The 16,913-nt window shown below is 44.9% G+C and overlaps 1 long non-coding RNA gene across 1 annotated transcript in view; it reads left to right on the forward strand.

Annotated features, from left to right (window-relative positions):
• LOC137842280 (uncharacterized) overlaps positions 1 to 9,551 on the forward strand; it is an 82,923-nt gene extending 73,372 nt beyond the window's left edge. The window contains exons 6-8 of the long non-coding RNA XR_011088997.1: positions 7,824 to 7,904; positions 8,421 to 8,548; positions 9,185 to 9,551. This is a non-coding gene — a long non-coding RNA (uncharacterized lncRNA). The remainder of the gene's footprint in view (positions 1 to 7,823; positions 7,905 to 8,420; positions 8,549 to 9,184) is intronic.
• Positions 9,552 to 16,913: the final 7,362 nt, after the last annotated feature.

Here is a 16,913-nt window from a genome sequence, read left to right on the forward strand (position 1 = left end):
CTCTTGAAGCTTGTCTGGAACATGCAAATGTCTGCGTCAGGTCGGACAGAAGAGCCAGGATCTTTTAGAGAGTGCTGGGTAGCAGATGCTTAGGGAGAGAGGGTAAGAAATGAGGCAGAGGCATGAGTAGCCCTTTCCTGGTTGTGCCCTGGCAGATTCAGCTGTCAGTGGAGCCTTGCTGGGCTGTGTGAAAAGCTCTCTAGAGAAGTAGATGGCATTCCTGTCCTCATTCAGGAGTTCCTGGTGCAAAGCGATGCTCTGATTTGCTCTCTTGCTAGTGGAAGCTGCAGCAGTCAGCTTTTCAGTCATCTCGGCATCTTTTGACAGCGCTGACCTGCGGCTAGAGCCGGATGGGAGTTCAGTGTCCTGTTGCTAATACCCCCTGCTTCAAGCATGCCCTTGCTCAACTGTGTCACCGTTAACTTAATGCAGGGCCCCCGTGATAGCTGAAGTGAGGCGTGAGGGGCAGCGAGTGATGTGGGCTTCTGGGCCATGTGGTTATAAAGAGACAGGAGAGGGCTTCGTCTGGGAAGCTCTCCCAGCTTCCCAGCTGCGGCACTCAGCGTGCTGCTCGGCCTGAGGGGGCCGAGTGCTGCTGTGGGTGTACTCCCGGAGGGCTCGGTGGAGGCAACAGTACTGCAACAGTAACACACCCATTGGGTCAGAGATGATGCTGTGGGGCAGTCTCTTCTGTTCGTATAAAGCAGCTCACTTTCTAGGTGCTCTGCTGAGAACTATGCTGTGTATTATTTTTTTCAATGTTTTGGGCACTCATGTTCCATCACTCTAATATCCAATCACTTTGCACTTCATCATCACAAACACATCAGGAATGGGAAAAGCTGACATCCTCACGTCACTGCTGGCAGAATAGAAATGTAGAGCAAGGATCGTAAAGTAGCTAGGCACCAGAAGGGATGTGGAATTCTTAAGCTGCAGTAACTTCTAACCTCCCTCCACGTTTCTTTCTGCATCTTTATTGAAATGTCCTGAAATATTAAAGGCTTCCTATTTCAGTTAAGCCTCAAGTACTTTTGAGAACTGACATGTGGTTTCTTCCCAAGAACCTCATGAGCCAGGGAATTAAACTTGGTGTTCATACAGTCCTAATGGCGTCATGATTCTGCCTTCATGTCCTCAGGTTAAATGGAGCAGAAGTAGCTATTGCTTGTCAGTTTTGCCAAAACTTTTTCTTAAAGAATTAATAAAATGGTAAAGTTAGAATTCAGGCTTGGCCAGGCTTATACAAAATGAGGCACTGAAATACTCAACCCGCTTAATCCTTAAAAACAGGAGCCAGACATAAGTCTCTGAAGTGACTTCTTAAGTTAAACCAATTCTCTTTCTGTCTTTAAATGTCAGTCTAGAGTTTCACATTCCTCAGATTGTCAGATAGGCTGAAACCTAATGAGAATAAGCTTAAAGTATTGGATTTTTAATTGGATTTTCAAATTCAGCACGTATAGTAAAGTGACCATTATGAAAGTAAACCATGCCCTCATCTTAAGCTCAGAAACAAATTGTTTTGAAGGTTCCTGAGGACAAAGATTAAGACTTTAGACGGAAGGGATAGCAAGCGTTCTTGCTTCTGTCCTGATGCACTAGGGAAGTATTTATGAAGTATTCAGACACTGCTAACAGGCACAACAGCAACAGCAGTTTGGTTTCAGAGCTTCCACCTCATTGAGAAGTCCGTGGTGTGGAGCTGTGGGTGGGAACTCCTTTTCCTATTTTAAGTATTGCATTTTAATTATATTCCAGGTGCTACCTGAATTTAGGTGAAGCTCCTTGGGAACTTGGACCGCTAAGTTTTGCAGTAGATGCCATTTTTTCTTGTTGTTTAAATTGATTTATTTTTTTGCTCTTCTTCCTGGGGTTATAACAGTCATAACAGACACAGCCCAAGAAAATGAGATCTCATAGCAGCTTCACGAGGAAACAGCACTTGTAACAGGAGGTAAACTGAGTTTATCTACTTGATGATTAAAAAAAAAAAAAGTTTGAAAAATTTTCATACCAGTTTTTACATCCCAATTTTTACTGTAACAGTGGGCTTCCAGTTTTGGAATAGTGATTATTCAGATGTTGTCATTGATTTTTGGTGTAGCCTTTTGAGGTGGAAAGAGCTACAGATCTCATTGGTTTTGAAAGCTTTCTGTGGATGTTGGGTGGTTACAGTACGTGACACTCTGAGAAGTGCACAGTCCCAGGAAGCTTCGTTCTAAATTTACCCAAGCCTATCTTAAAAAAAAAATTAAAAAGTTTGGTTGTTAACTCGCTGTTCCTGTTGTACATTAATCCTTATTTGGCAACTGAGGTTGGGAAGAAGCAGACTGGAAAAAAAACAATCTGCAAATGCTCCATGCCCTTGGTGCCACGAAGGGTCTGCAGGCACACGCAGCGCCCCGGCTGCACAGACGGAAGGGGCCGGGTAGCAGCAGATCTAAGAGCAGTGCCCGCGGTAATTAGTACATCACAGCATACTGGTTGTTCTACAAAATGCAATGACACTTTATTTATTTTTCCCCTGACTTAGTAATTAATGTTTTGAAAACATTGAAGAAATGTAAAATTCTCAGCAAGTGGTAAATGCTATTAATTGTAACCGCTGAGTGGGTTATTGCTTGGCTTTCACCTGGTCCCCTTCCCTCTGGACAAGCACCAGGGGACGTACACCTTCAGGGTAACGTGGTAGCTGTCATGCTCCTGGCAAGGCCAGGCATAACAGAGCTTGTGCTGGTGTTCACAGTGGGTGGGGAACCAACTGCAACACTAGGACATTTCCAGAGACTGCTCAGGTGTCTTTAATTACGGCATTGTAAAAGCACTTTGTCTGCAAAACAATCAAGTTTGCTGGAATCAAATCCCTGTTAGGTCTGTGACCCGAGTGATTAGTTGTTCTGCAGGTCTGGAGATTGTCTGGGGCTGTGCAGGCAGTGTTCAGCTCCTCTCTTCCCGAAGTGTTTCCTTGCCTTCCTGTGCTCCCCCCCGTCCCTTACTAAGCTTGTGACACAGTCACTCATGTTGTGCAGCATTAATGGCTTCAGAGGATTGAATGTGACAATATAATGGCTCTTTTCATACCTGTCAGGTACAAGCTGGATTAAGCAGTGCACGTGAGGTATTTTTTAGCTTGTGATCAAAGTGATTGAGCGAGAGGTACCCCAGGGATCTGATTTAATTGCTGTGAAAATGACTTTAATAGAGAAATAGAGTTGCCGAGAGGGCAGCAGGATGGGGGGAGGCACTCTCACTCTTTCTGGTATGTGAGCACACTCGGTGCCCATCTGAAGAGTCCATACCCAAAGGCACGTGGCACAGGGCAGTTAGAGGTCTGTGGTCCCACCAGGATCACGGGATGTGGTGGGATGCTCACAGCTGGAGCACTGCAGCAGAGGATGTGAGCCCTGGGGAGGGACAGGCCGGGGGTGAGGAAGAGTTGCCCTGTCTGTGAGGAAGCAGCAGGAGGGCGTCGGGCTCTACCTTGAGGAGGGTGAGGAGCCAGGGGAGAGTTTTGGGGTCAGCATCACCAGGCAGTGCAGGTGGTGTTGTGGACAGTGTCTGGTACAGACTGCCTGATTAGGAAGAAGAAATACGTGAGGCCTTTATATGAGTGGCAGAAGCCTGATGTTTGCATGCCCTGCTCCTCATCAGGAGCTGTAGCCATGCCAGTGTCCCCTGGAAGGGGACAACCCAGCTGGGCACAAGTCATGCAGGAGGCTTCTGAAGTGATGAAAACTCCCAAGCAGAGGTGGTCAGGGAAAGAACAAGGACAGGTGCTCTGCTGGGCCTCGTACTTACAGACAAAGAACTGGTTGGGTGTGTGTGTTCAGAGACATCCTTGGAGACAGTGGCCTTGATATGGTGGAGTTCAGGATCCTAAAGGAAAGGGACAAGGCAAATAGTAGAATCACAGCCTAGAGCTTCACGGGAGCAGAGTTTGGCCTGTTTGTGGACCTGCTTGGTTATTGCTCAAGGAGAGTCTCCTCCACAGTCAAGAGTGGGCCAAGTGGATGGGCAGGAAATGAAGAGCAGGTGAGTGGAGGTCTGCATGGAGGAGCACAGAGCTCCTGACACAGCATAAAAAGACGTGGAAGAGGTGGCAGCAGGGTCATACGGTAGTGGTGCAATCCATTAGTGCAATCTTCATTAGTGACCTAGGTGGTGGGTCGGTGCACCGCGTGGTTGTGCTCCCATTCAGAGGGACATCAACCAGTTAGAGAACTGGGCCAAAGGAACTTTACCAAGTTCAGCAAAGGGAAGTGCAGAGTCCTGCCCCTGGGGGAGGAACAGCCCGATGTGCTCTGCGGGCTGGGGACTGGTGGGCTGCAAAATAGCTTGGCAGAAATGGCCTGAGGGGTCGTGATGGACCAGAAGTTGAACGTGAGCTAGCAGAGAAGGCCAGTGCATCCTAGGCTCCAGGAGCACAGCCAGCAGGCTGAAGGAGGTGATCATCCCCTCTGCCCAGTGCTGGGGAGACAAGGATGGGTGCTTGGAGACCATCCAGCCTGGCTGGACCTGGTCCTGGGCAGCTGGCTCTGGTGGTGCTGCTCGGGAAGGGGGGGTGCTGGGCAATCCGCAGGGGTCCCTCCCCCCAACTCTTCTCTGCTATCTGTGGTTCTGTGATATGTGTTCACAATTATTTGTATGCAAATGATGCTTTTTTTTTTTTAAGGCAGACAATTCATATTTTGCTGGGTAGTGTGTAGCCTACAAATTTTTGTAGATTACAAAATGCAGCTTATTATTAAGTTTGGCTGTTATGTCACGGTAAGCTGCACATGATTAATATGGCTCTTATGTTGAAATGAGGTAGGACCCGGGTTATCTCTGACAGAGACAGCTTCGGGGGATAGGACTGGATTCTGCAGTAGTTCTTGTCTGTGCACTGAATAATTGCAAGGGAATTTGAACGCTTTGCTTTCAGTGCTGGGATGACTTGCCTATGTAATTGCACACAGTAACAGCACCTACGGTACTTCAGTAATGTGTTTATTCTTGTCCTGTCTACATGCTACAAAAGAGGGTAGCCGGTACAGAGATTCGGCTGAGGGATTCCACGTGTGGAAGGAAACCAAAGCAGGGGAAACTGGAGCATGTTGTAAGTCCGAAGCAGGATTAGCAGCACTGCATCTGCCCCAATGAGCTAACTAGGGACTCCTTCCTGCAAGATACCAATCTGAAAAGATTTTGTTGAAAAAAGGACAAGGGCACTGAGAAGTTGAAATAACGTGGGTCAGTGCATTGCTTTGCAGCTAGCACTGTTGGGAAGAGTGGTCTTGGAGGGAGCAAGTGTTGAACTGACTTCAAATCCACTGTCCTTGACCAGTCTGAGGCATTTGAGTGGATGTTGCAGATGACCTGCAGGTAGTAGCTGCAGAAGTGTTGAGTACAGTGCCTGTACCTTCTGGTACACGCTAACGCAGTTGCAGATGATCTCATCCAGAAATTGAAGTCAAAGGCGGAGCTGAAGATGCGAGGAGATGAGGACATGCGTTCTGCAGGGATGGTGCAGTCTGTGCAAGCTGTCAGTGGGGGACCTGGGCTACGTCCAGGTCCCTAAAGAAGTTTTGGTCCCTGTGTCCTCCCGACCTTCTGAGGATGTCAGCGCTGGTTGTAGGCGGGCTGTCAGGGGTCCTCTGCCCGCAGATGACTGCAGGAAGACAGATAAAACTCAAGGTAGGAAGCTTTGGGAGTGGAGTTACTATGGAGCTGGTACGCAGAAGCAGCTGTCAGGTGTTTCTCCTTTGGCTGTCTCAAGGGCAGTGGGGATAGAAAATGACTCCTTTTCAGTGAGCTGAGTGGAACCAAGTGAAGTCGTATGCTCTGCACTGTGCAAGTTTTTTCCCCAGTGATATCCACTTAGTTCCTGACAAAAATGTATTCAAAAGATTAGTGGCAGAACACTTGGAAGCTGGAACCACTCAGGACTAATGATATAATTACTCTATAAAGCCATTTGTAAAGCAATTATGTACTATTGTTCTCTTTTGTTCTATATCTTTATAAAAGTGAGCCATCTTGGCAGGCTGCGTTATGAATGCAGTGAGCTGGCTGTTATGTAAGAATATGAATAATTTGTGTGCATAGTTAGAAAAGAAAAATGATGCTTTTACAATGTCACTGAAATGTTTATATGTAAAAATTCAGCTAGCTGGTACAATTCTGGTGTGGCCAGTGTTTCTGAATGGGCAGTCTTTAACTTCCATAGGAAGGTTTTTTTTTCCCTCTGAAGAGAACATTATTAAATGTGTTGCTCAAATGCTGGAGGTAATCTAGTTATTAGACCTGCAAACTCCTGTAAATGAGATGCTTTTTTTTTTTTTTTTTGGCAACTTTTTGCATTTTGTTGCTCTGCTTTAATTAAAGCAAGAGGTGCAGTTAACTGGCTGTAGTAAGCACATCTCACTTAATGCTGAAAACATTTCTGCTCCTTTTTCAGCCTCGGAACTGCTGTGGAGCTTAGCTGGCGAGTTGTAATTACAGGACGTACTTCAAATTTGTAATAGTTTGTCTTCCCTGTGTAAAAGAATAAAATCTGATGTTCAGAAATTTAAGATGATTAAATTGCAAACTTGTTTTTATTATTATTGTTGTTGCTCTTACTAATGTTACTGTTACGCTGGTGTCACATAGTCCTAGGAGGATGGCGGCTTGTAAATGAAGTGATGAAGAGCTCTATACATAGAAGCAGTGCTGCTTGGCTTTGTGACTGGCTAGGCTACCTGTTGTAACTTCATAGCTTTTTGGCTTTGTAGCTTAATATTTGCTACTTTTTGCCTCCATTCTTCCCCCAAATCGTAGCTGTTGATGAATGCTCAGTACTCCACCTGATTATGTAATTTCTGACCTGGCCCTGGCGATGGGACTGGCACAGAGCCCAGGAGCCAGCACGGCGTTTCCTGGCCTTCCTTGGCTACCCAGCAAGGAGTGTCCCTAACGGGGACAGAAATTATACCACTGAGCAGAAGAGTTGGTAATGAACACTGTCCCATACAATGACTGGCTAATTGTAGTGAAATTCAGAGAAGGTACTTAAGAGCTTTCATAGGTAGATGTATTAACAAGCGCTTCCCTTCTAATTTACACCTCATTCTGGAGAATGCTGATGTGCACAGCTGCAACCTGTCAGTATGTGCTTAGCTTTTGTTTGTTGCTGTGTGGGGACGTTGGATTTTTTTTAATATGCCTAAGCATCAACATCTATTTTGGCTGAACTGTAAGTCCATAATAAGGTATCAAGCCAGGGCAAGATGCCAAAGGATGGGCTGAATTAATTTCCTGCTGGAAAAGGTGGTCCCATTCTGGCTCTCTCTTGTGTGCGTGCTTGTGTCAGATCTTCTGACTACCAAATCAGCCTGTCTAGAGTGGAATAAATCTCAGCAAAGCCGGGTTGGTTTTCTGTTGGGTTCAGGAGCTGAACTGGCTTCCTGGGAGATGAGACAGGTGCCAGAGCCAGCCCAGAGGGGAGGGGAGGGCTGCATGGGTACACCTGAGGGGGAGGAGGGAGCAGCAGCAGCAGCGTGTCTCTAGCAGCAAGGTGTGAAGTAAGGGAGGTTTGCTGGGCAGCTCGTGGAGCAGCAGTGGAGCCGTTTCAGTGTTTTACAGCAGTTGTGATGAGCACTGTGCTTGCTGGCCCAGAAAAACCTGTAACAGGTAGCTGTGAATGGGCTTGATACTTGTTCTCAATTTTATGTGTACATTTCTTTGTAGTCTAATCTGCGGAATGTCTGTATGTGTGTATATACCTATATCTATATCTATATATATACTTAAGTTTAAAACTACAGCAAAGACCATAACTTGCCTATTGAAACCTGCAGGTGCCCTGGTGCAAATATGAGACTGGAAGCAAGTTACTTCCAAGGCCTGCTTTAGGCTGGAGAGAACCCACCTGGTCAGAGGTAATGCTTTAGACGGGCTGCATGTGTTTCTGTGACATCGGTGTTGCTTCTGGCTTGGTTCAGGTGAAGAAATGGCAATAAAATGCATTTTACTTGCACTGGAGCTTGGTGAGTTGCGGCTACTTGTGTCAGGGAACTGCAGACAGAGAGCTGCAAAGAGAGAGGGCTGGTATTTATCTGGAGGTAGGAGGCTCACCTGCAGGACTTGCTTGAGTGGGGTAATTCGTGCTGCAGCAGAGTATAGAATTAATTTGTTGACATAAATGTAGTATGTAGTATTGAAGTTTGTGATTGTAACCTTCACTTCCAGAACAAGAACTTCAGGTTTCTGAAGCAGCTCAGAAATACTGGTATTTACTTACCTTACGTGAAGAGGAAAGTAAGTGAGATAAGTGATCAGGCAGTGGAGTTGAAGCCTGAAAAGAATTTATTTTATTCAATATGTCAGTGGAAAGGGATAAATATTATAAAATATTTCCAAAGCTTTATTTTTCTCCTTGTTTTCTCTTAGCAAAGTGGAGGGACAGCTGTATAATATGGGGGCTTTGAGAAGAGAACCAAGCACTTCCACTCAGAAGATGCACTTCCCTGCTGGCTGTGCTGGCTTGCTGGGGTAAAGCAGGCCAGTCATTCTTCTGTGCGTGGTGAGAAATCTTTCCTTTCGCTGTAAAGGAGGGGGCGGTCTACTACTAATAAAAACAGCACTACGGGTTAGATGTCACTGTTAGTTACTGCGTGCTGTGTTTCCAGGTGAGGAGAACCTTTACTTCCTACAGATCTGAGGGCTCTGTCATTAAATTAGATGTCTGAATTTGTGTTTCTCAGAGGAACTCTTGTTTCCTCTCATTATTTTATGTTGGCAAAATATTCTTAATAATATGATATCATAACAGTTGGGCAATGTAGAGTGAGATGAATGATCTCAGACTACGGAACTGTTGGAGGAATCGAAGATAATTGTGTTCATCATATGTGAATCTCCAACTTGGCTTCCTCTGAATCACCGAGTGACTTGTACAAGAAGGGATTAAGCTCTCTAAGCATTACCCTTGATTTTTTTCAACATAAGAGTAAAACACAGGATATGAGATGTGATTGTGAATCTCTGTTCTATAAGGGATCATAGGAATTCATCCAGCTTTATCATATGTAACTCTAATTTCCCACATTAAAATCCTGTAGTCAAACGCAGAAAATACTGATTAGATAATAAAATATTGAATGGTTTCTAACATCTTATTTTTTCCTTTTTTTTTTTTTTTTTTCTTCCCCCCTTCCAGGAGGGTTGTGTTGTTGAGCTGGGGTTGAATTTTAACTTCTGCTGTATGGTGGTAATATTGGTAACTTCCAGTTTTGCTCACTGGGCTGTTCCTCACTGCTGGCCTGCACTGGTTTGATGAATGCAAAATACAGCCCAGGAAGTGCCGTGCTTGTTACCTCGCTGAACTTCAATTTGCTCAAGTTTTTCTCTTGAGTTTTGTATTGATTCTGCTTTGCTACTACCCAAAAGAACAGGCTGGATGATGGAACCTAACTAGCAGTTTTACACGTGGTAAGAGTTTTTTTTCTCTGCTGAAATCTGATTGCCAAATGAATGTGACCTGAACATTAGGAAGCACCTTCCAGTTAATATTGCTGAACTATGTATAAATCATCATGAAAGTACTTCTGGTGTATACATGAGACTCTGTTCCTTGAAGCATCATAGAATTCTTTGAAGTGGAGGTGTCTGCAGCATTAATAATACAGAAATTTGGTGTGATAGCAGGAAGGAGCTGTCATGAGGTATTGTCAGTTCACCTGCTGGAGCCTTTCAAGTGCTAATTTAGCAATATAAAACAAGCTTAGACCAGAGGTACGGCACAAATCTGAACATAGGCACTTAAGGCAGGGCTGAGGAGGGAAAAGGAGTTTTCCTTTTTAAAAATGCTATGGAGAGAACCCAGGGAACAGGAAAAGGACAAAGAAATGACATGGAAGAATGGGGGAGCTCAGGGATCAAGCACAGAGCTCTGCCTCTGGGGACAGTGACAAAACCTGAGGAAATGGCATGGAGCTGGGACAGGGGAGGGTCAGGCTGGTGTTAGGGAAAAGTTCTGCACCCAGAGGTGGTTGGGCACTGGGACAGGCTGCCCAGGGATGTGGTCACAGCACTGAGCCTGCCAGAGTTCAAGGAGCGTTTGGACAAGGCTCTCAGCCACATGGTCTGAGTTTTGGGTAGTCCTGAGTGGAGCCAGGGGTTGGACTCAATGGTCCTTGTGGGTTCCTTCCAACTCAAGATATTCTATGGGATTCTCAGGATTCTGTGAAAATGACACTAGGTTCCTTCTTTGAAGGTGCATACAGCCGTGTGGTATGTTTGTGTCTGTTTGCCCTTTCTTCCTCTCTCTTTTTTTTTTTTTTTTAATGTTTCTTAACCAGATTTAAAGAGAGGCTCACACATACTGTGTTCCTGCATGAAGTTAATTGCTTAAAACACTCTTTTGTCTAACTGCAGGCTAAACAAAGCCTACCTTGTGAGCTGCCTCCTCACATGGCAGCCCGCAGTGGGCAGTGCTTTTCGGCATCGCCGAGCTGTGGAAGAAGAGTTCCCATGTCGGAGGGCACAAGAGCAGGGCAAGGCCGGAGCCAGGGGCGCTCACAGTGCAGAACAGAGAGCAGCACCACTGATGGGACAGCCCCACAGAGCTGGGAAGTGAGGGCAACAGCCAGGTCTGAGGGCAGTCCAGGAAATCCAAACATCACCTTGGGGACAGAGCTGGGACGGGCACGCCGAGGACACTTTGGGCTGGGGCCGAAGGCCTGGGCTTGAGCTTGGATGGAGGTTGTGGGCTGGGGTGAGTCCCAGTCCCAGGCTGAAAAACACAAGGCAACCAGTGCTGGGGGCTCCCCTGCAAGTTCCAGGTGCTTGTTTTCAACCAGGGCCCATGTCTCTAGGTGCTTCTACAATAAAGTCATGGCTTTTTCACATTTCTTTCAAACAAGTTCAAACTAAGTTCACGTAGATGCTGTTCCTGATGATGCAGATCCATGATGTTTCTTAAAAATGCGTATCAGTGGAAGGGGTGTCTTGCCAAGAATCAGCATCGACATTTGTTACAGCAAATGCTGCTTGCTTCCTGCCCAGTCTGCAGCCTTTCAGCAAATACCAGACACATGGTATTTGCAAAAGATGGGTATTATTTCGACAAAATTTTGCACACATTTTCGTATACAATGATTGAGAGTGACAGTGAATTCACATAGTTCTAAGTGGCTTTTTGGAGCTGATAACATCTACAGCAGGAGTGGGAGTAATTTATAAGTGAATTATTTGCCATGCATGTCTGTCAGTGCCATTTTCTAAAAATAAATAAAATAAAATGTAATTAGATTAATCTGGTCCTGTGGAAATATGATCTTGACAAAGTATGTTCCTTGCTGCCACAGAATGCTATTAGCCCACTGAGTTTTGTGTGTGTGTTGTTAGTAATTTAAGTACTGTACCAGTCAAAATAACTGCAAATTGCTGGTACCAGATGTCATTAATGCAGAAAAGCATTTCTCTGCCCTAACCTTATATTCAGTAATATAAAGGAAAAAACTTGAGATACTGTGCAGTTAATTAGGAGATTAACTCTTGCCTAGTAATCTCACAACTGCTTTTCTAAAGAAAACACTTTCTTTTGTATGGAGATCAGAGAATGAAACATCTCGTTGGTACTGTTCCTTCACTGGAGTAACTGCTGATGCAGCCTTGCTTGAGTGTTTTTTGTTCATCAATCCAGACAATGTCAGGTCGGTCTGCGTGTGCACAAGGTTACGTGCAAGAATTGAAGCATCACTGAGGAGGTGGAAGGGAAGCTGACCGGGCAGCTGCGGTGAGGCTGCTCCCAGGGGAGCTGAGAGAACCCTGCAGGTGATGGAGACCCAGACTCAAAGCCCTGGGCCACCTGATGGCCAGCTGCACTAGAGTCTGGCCTCCCAGTTTTTCCCTGGAGAATGCCCTTGCTGCTTGGCTGTTGATATTGGTGGGGATAGGTTGTCCTAACGCTGCATGGTGTGTGTCCTTTGCCATGCTCTCTTCTTGCCATTGATTTAAGTCATTCGTTAGATGTGTAATGTAAAACTAAGTGCGACGGATTTCTTGAGCTTGAAAATGTGTTTTGGAACTTTACAAGGTTTCTTTTTTCTCCTTTACTGTGACTAGGATCAAACTGAAATGAAATGGAGGGATAGTAATGCCGGGAGAAAGGATGGAAGGTGTCAGCCAGAAGGTATTCACATAACGGCAGTGAAAAAGGAGAAGTGAACGTAAAATCAGAATCAAAACAGCAGATGGGGTGTTGAGCAAAGAGAGAGCAGCGAGATAAAAAGGAAAGGGGGAAATAAGGGTGAGCAGTAAAAATTAATGTTGAAATATAAAAAGATGAGAAATGGAAGAGAAGGAAGGTGCCCCTGCCCGTGGAGCTGAGCACCAAGCTGCAGGAACAGTGGGAGCAGGAAGGGCAGCTCGTGCCCCTCGCTCTGAGCACAGCTGGCAGAACAAGGGGGTGAGGAAAGGAGCAGCTCCTGCTTTGGGAAAACTCTTGACTTCATTGGTTGGAAGGACTGGGATTCTGGCAGTGGGCTTTAGGGCTGGTAGCATGTGAACAGGCTGAGGAATCTTGCACCTATTTATGTAAATGGTGAGAAGTCAGCTTGGGTACTGTGGCTGCACAAGGGGAGCTGTAGGAATTCAGCGTGTCCTTGTGAAATTGCTCCCCTTGAATGATGGAAGGGATGCCAACATGAGTAAAAGATGCGCTTGGCTTTCAGCATAGAGTGATGAAACTCACAAAATACTACTTTCCAAAAATTGAATCTGACAAATCTGATCTTGTCAAATAACCCGGGAAGGAGGAGCTGTAGCAAGCACTGAATGGATGATTCCCATTCTCTTTCCTCCATCATAGGACCCAACAGTAGCTCTGGAAAAGAGCCATGAGAGCACCTCATGGCTTCCAAAAATGCCTTGCAGTGATAGATTCTGCAGGTGCAACCTGGTAAGCTTATCAAAAGGAAGATGGAGAGGTGACCTGATTACACTGTAAATGGTACCGATTTTCATGGGGAGAAAATGCAGGGTGCTGAAGGACTCAAATCATGCTGAGAACCACTGAAAGTGAAACCAGATGAATTAAAACAAGAGGTGAGGCAGGTGGTTTTAACAGTGAAACAAGAAAGAGGTGGATTTTCCATTTCCAGACATCTATTTCAGTATCCTCCTTTTCAATGTGTATAATCAAGCCATACACAGGCGCAGTCCTACCTACTCTCCTTTTAACATTTCCAACAAGTGGATCAAGTCTTTGCTACAGGACTGTGCTTGGAGCTCACAGTGATTGCAAACCAAGCTTTCTTTTTCCATTGCTATTTTCCTGAGTATTGTTCCCTACTCTTGAAAACAGGACTAGGGGAAAAAAAAATGAATAAACTGCTTTTCATGAAAAGAGAACTGAGGGGAGATGGGCAAACAGACTGCAGGCTGCTGTTGTAAAATGTCACAAGGACAAAGTATGCCTTGGTTTTCATGCCCACTGGGGACTGGCTAAGAAGTAAATGTCGTCTGAAATGGCTGCTGAGGACATTTTAGTGCAGATGTGAGAGAGGCCTTTCATGTTGGGAAGGAATATTAGACCAAATTTACTTGCCAGGCCTGTGGAATCTTGATCAATAGAGATTTTCAAGAAATTTTTAGTCAAATATCTGTGCGTGTGTCTTAGATCTCAGTAGGAAGAAAGGCTTGGATGGTACTTAGACCTTTCCATTCTGAATTTTTAAGACTTTTCCCAGATGAACAATTTAGTGAGTTTTGATTTAAAATGAATCCTGTTCAAGTGGGTCCTGTTTCCCAAGTGGCTCTGATTCCTTTGTCAGTGCTCTCATCTTTTCCTCATTTTTCAGTCTGCAGGTATCTGCAATACCAATTCCCTTTGTTAGCTTTGCTTTAGTTACTTTTCCTTATTGATGGAAGCATTTCTTTGTAAAGAGTTTCAGCCCAATCCCTTTGGGAACTCGCCAGTAATTGAGCCTCAGATGACTAGTCCCTGTTAATGTCTGTGTTTTCAAGCTAGGTAGGTATTTTTAATCCATTTAATGTGTAATGCAGTCACACTGCATTCTCGGTGCTAACTTTGAGGTCTTATCTAAGAAATTTACGCTGTTAACCTAACTTGAAATCTACTGGAAGGCAAAATTGGGTTTGTTAAGAGCTGGTCTCCATCATACCATTTTTGCTGGCATTTTGTTACGTTCCTGGTTTTCCGTTGCCTAAACGCTGCTTCAGTCATTCCATTCATGGCACCTATTTGGGTTGATGTGACCACACGTGCAGTCCATGGGAACACAGAAACTTAGCCTTGAACACGGGAATAGTCTTATTGAAATTAGTATTTATCTTGTTAAGGGGGAAACAAAACAAAGACCCAACCCTGAATTTGATTTTTTTCACCAATCTTCAGCCACTTTGGACAGAAATAGACACACAAACTGTATGTAACATAAAGAGCCACTTTTTTGTGTAACTATTGCTGTTTTACTTTCTTTTTCTTGGAGCTACTGCTGTGTACCTCCCCTTTGAATGGAATGCATGGCAGTGGCTGAGGAAAACGTGGAAGTGAGGGGTTTTCAGCTGAGCCCTCCTGGAGAACTGAAGTGCAGTGTTAGTCCATTGCACTGCAAGCTGTCAGTAGCACAGGAAATAAACATGTAAATGTCAGAAAGCACTACAGATTTTAGTGGGCCAACTTTCAGAAGAAATGTATCAGCTTTGAGAACACATCAAGTGCTGTCAGCACAGCACAGAGCCATAAATATTTAATTTATCTTGACCCTTTTGATGTTGACAATCAATGTTGTTCTCTTCTGCTGCAGATCTGGGACTATTACGGTGATGGTGATACCAGTCAGTTCGTCAAATCGAGTGACACTATCTCCCCATATTCTGTTCATCATGGTCATGGGATTCTGCCAGAAGCCTTTGCTCACAGTACAGAGTGTGTGAGATTTATAGCTGAGAGCCTACTCAGATGTAGAGCAGAAAAGAATAATTATGTAATGTATCTTGTTAATGATCATTCTGTGCAACAAGATACAGAAGGTAAAACTGTCTGTGTGCAGAAAAACCCTCACATTAACTAATGATAAACTTCTAAATGCTTAAAAGAGTCAAACGTTGTCATTGTGGCTTTGTTTTGCCACCACTTATTTAGTTTCTCATTGCATCTAAAATACGGGAAAATATTTGCACTGAGTTAAGGATATGATTTAGCTGTAGCAAATACTCTTTTTTTAGCTGACTTTGCCTGTTACAGAGGTTGCTTGGAAAAACAGGTTGTGGCCGTCCTGCAGTTACTCTGGTGCATTGATGCCATGAGGGAAGTGTATGTCAGTGTTTGTGTGTTTTAGTCAAACAGGTGTCATTTGAAATGAGGCAGTTAAAATGGTTGATGGTTTCAGCCATCACAGAGGGGGAGGATTGCACCTAAGGTAAATGGATGATTATTGGTCATCAGAGTGATGATGATTTTTACTGTAGCAATGTTTCATGCAGGTAGGAGCTCAAAAGCACGAGATCTCCTATGCAGGCACTTCAGGTAGCAGATCTTTTCTGGAGTTAGTGTGACTCGGCAACGCTTACCCTGTGATTTTCAGGTTGGAAGCAGAGTATGATGCTTTCATTTGAAACTTGGTAGGGCTCTCTGAAGGTCTGTTAACATGTGTGAAGTCTGAAAAACAGACATGGCCATCGAGTTCTTCTGTTAAGTGCTATGGAGGTTTTGTACCTCCTCTGCAAAGAGGGGAAGCAGTGGAGGTACAGCATGTCCTAGTATGCAGCAGTCTTAAGCAGGGTGCCACCTCCTGTGTCTGTATAAATCTCTATTTTTGATTCTCCCAGCCTGGAGCAGGCCAGGACTGTGCCTCACTGTTGCCGATCATCTGGTCGGGGTCCTGTTGGACCTGAATTCCAAATAGTACCACGGCTCTGGGCGGTAATACAAAGCACTAATTTCTTCTGTGGGTAAGATGACAAATAGGAAGTATGAATGTGAATTCCTATCCTGCAGGATTTCCTTTTTGTAAGCAAAAGTCTGCAGTTGTTAGAAGAGTGTTCAGGGCAGGGCGTTTTATGACTGGGACACATGGCTTTTTCACTGCTACATCGGAAAGAGAAGTTCATTTTTATTTCACAAATCTTTCTCCCAGATGTTTTTATTTGTTTCATTTGTGTTCTATATAAGAATGTGACGATCAATAGTTGTGGGTTTACTGCTTTGTTCCCAGCTACTGGTACTATTCCATAGGAGCAGCTGGGTCAGGTGCGACCCTGTGGGAGGTGTAGCTTCTCACTAGCATGCAGTTGAAGACTCTTCAGACAGTAACTTCACCTGCCAAGGAGCCTCATGAGAACCAGTGGAATTAGGCATAATGCCCTGATCTTCTTCGTGATGGGCTGTGAGTTCCTTTAATAACATCCGAGTGGCAGCACCTTTCCTTCCTGCTGTATTCTGAAGACAAAACCCAAGGACATGGCTCCATCTCAGAGCAGGTTGATGGCTTCCTTAAGCAAGAACTCATGTAATTAATTAATTATTTTTAAATCCTGGTTAAATTGATGGCTGTTCTCATAGGCTGGGAGTGCAGTCACCTCTGGCAGGGGACGTGGTGAGCTCCCTGTATCACTGAAGCGTGTGTCCTGTCTGAAGTGACACCTGCTCAGCACTAGCCTGGGACGTGTTTGAGATGGGATGGGAGCACAGGAATTCACCCAAGGCTTTGCACAACTGCGTGTCAGTAAAGCTGGTGGCCGGCTTTAACAGCTGGCTGCAATATTACACTAGTCAGGAGCTTTTTCGTCTGGTTTGTAGTCTTCCCCACTTCACAGTGGTGGTCTGAAGCTAAACTGTGAGCTCCATCCAGCCCCCAAGGGACAGCTCAGTGTCAGTTAAGTGCAGGTTGTTGTTTTCACCTCGTGGCTCTTGCTGGGTG

Source organism: Anas acuta, chromosome 19 (genome assembly GCF_963932015.1).
Source record: "Anas acuta chromosome 19, bAnaAcu1.1, whole genome shotgun sequence".
In the NCBI taxonomy this organism is placed as follows: domain Eukaryota; kingdom Metazoa; phylum Chordata; class Aves; order Anseriformes; family Anatidae; genus Anas; species Anas acuta.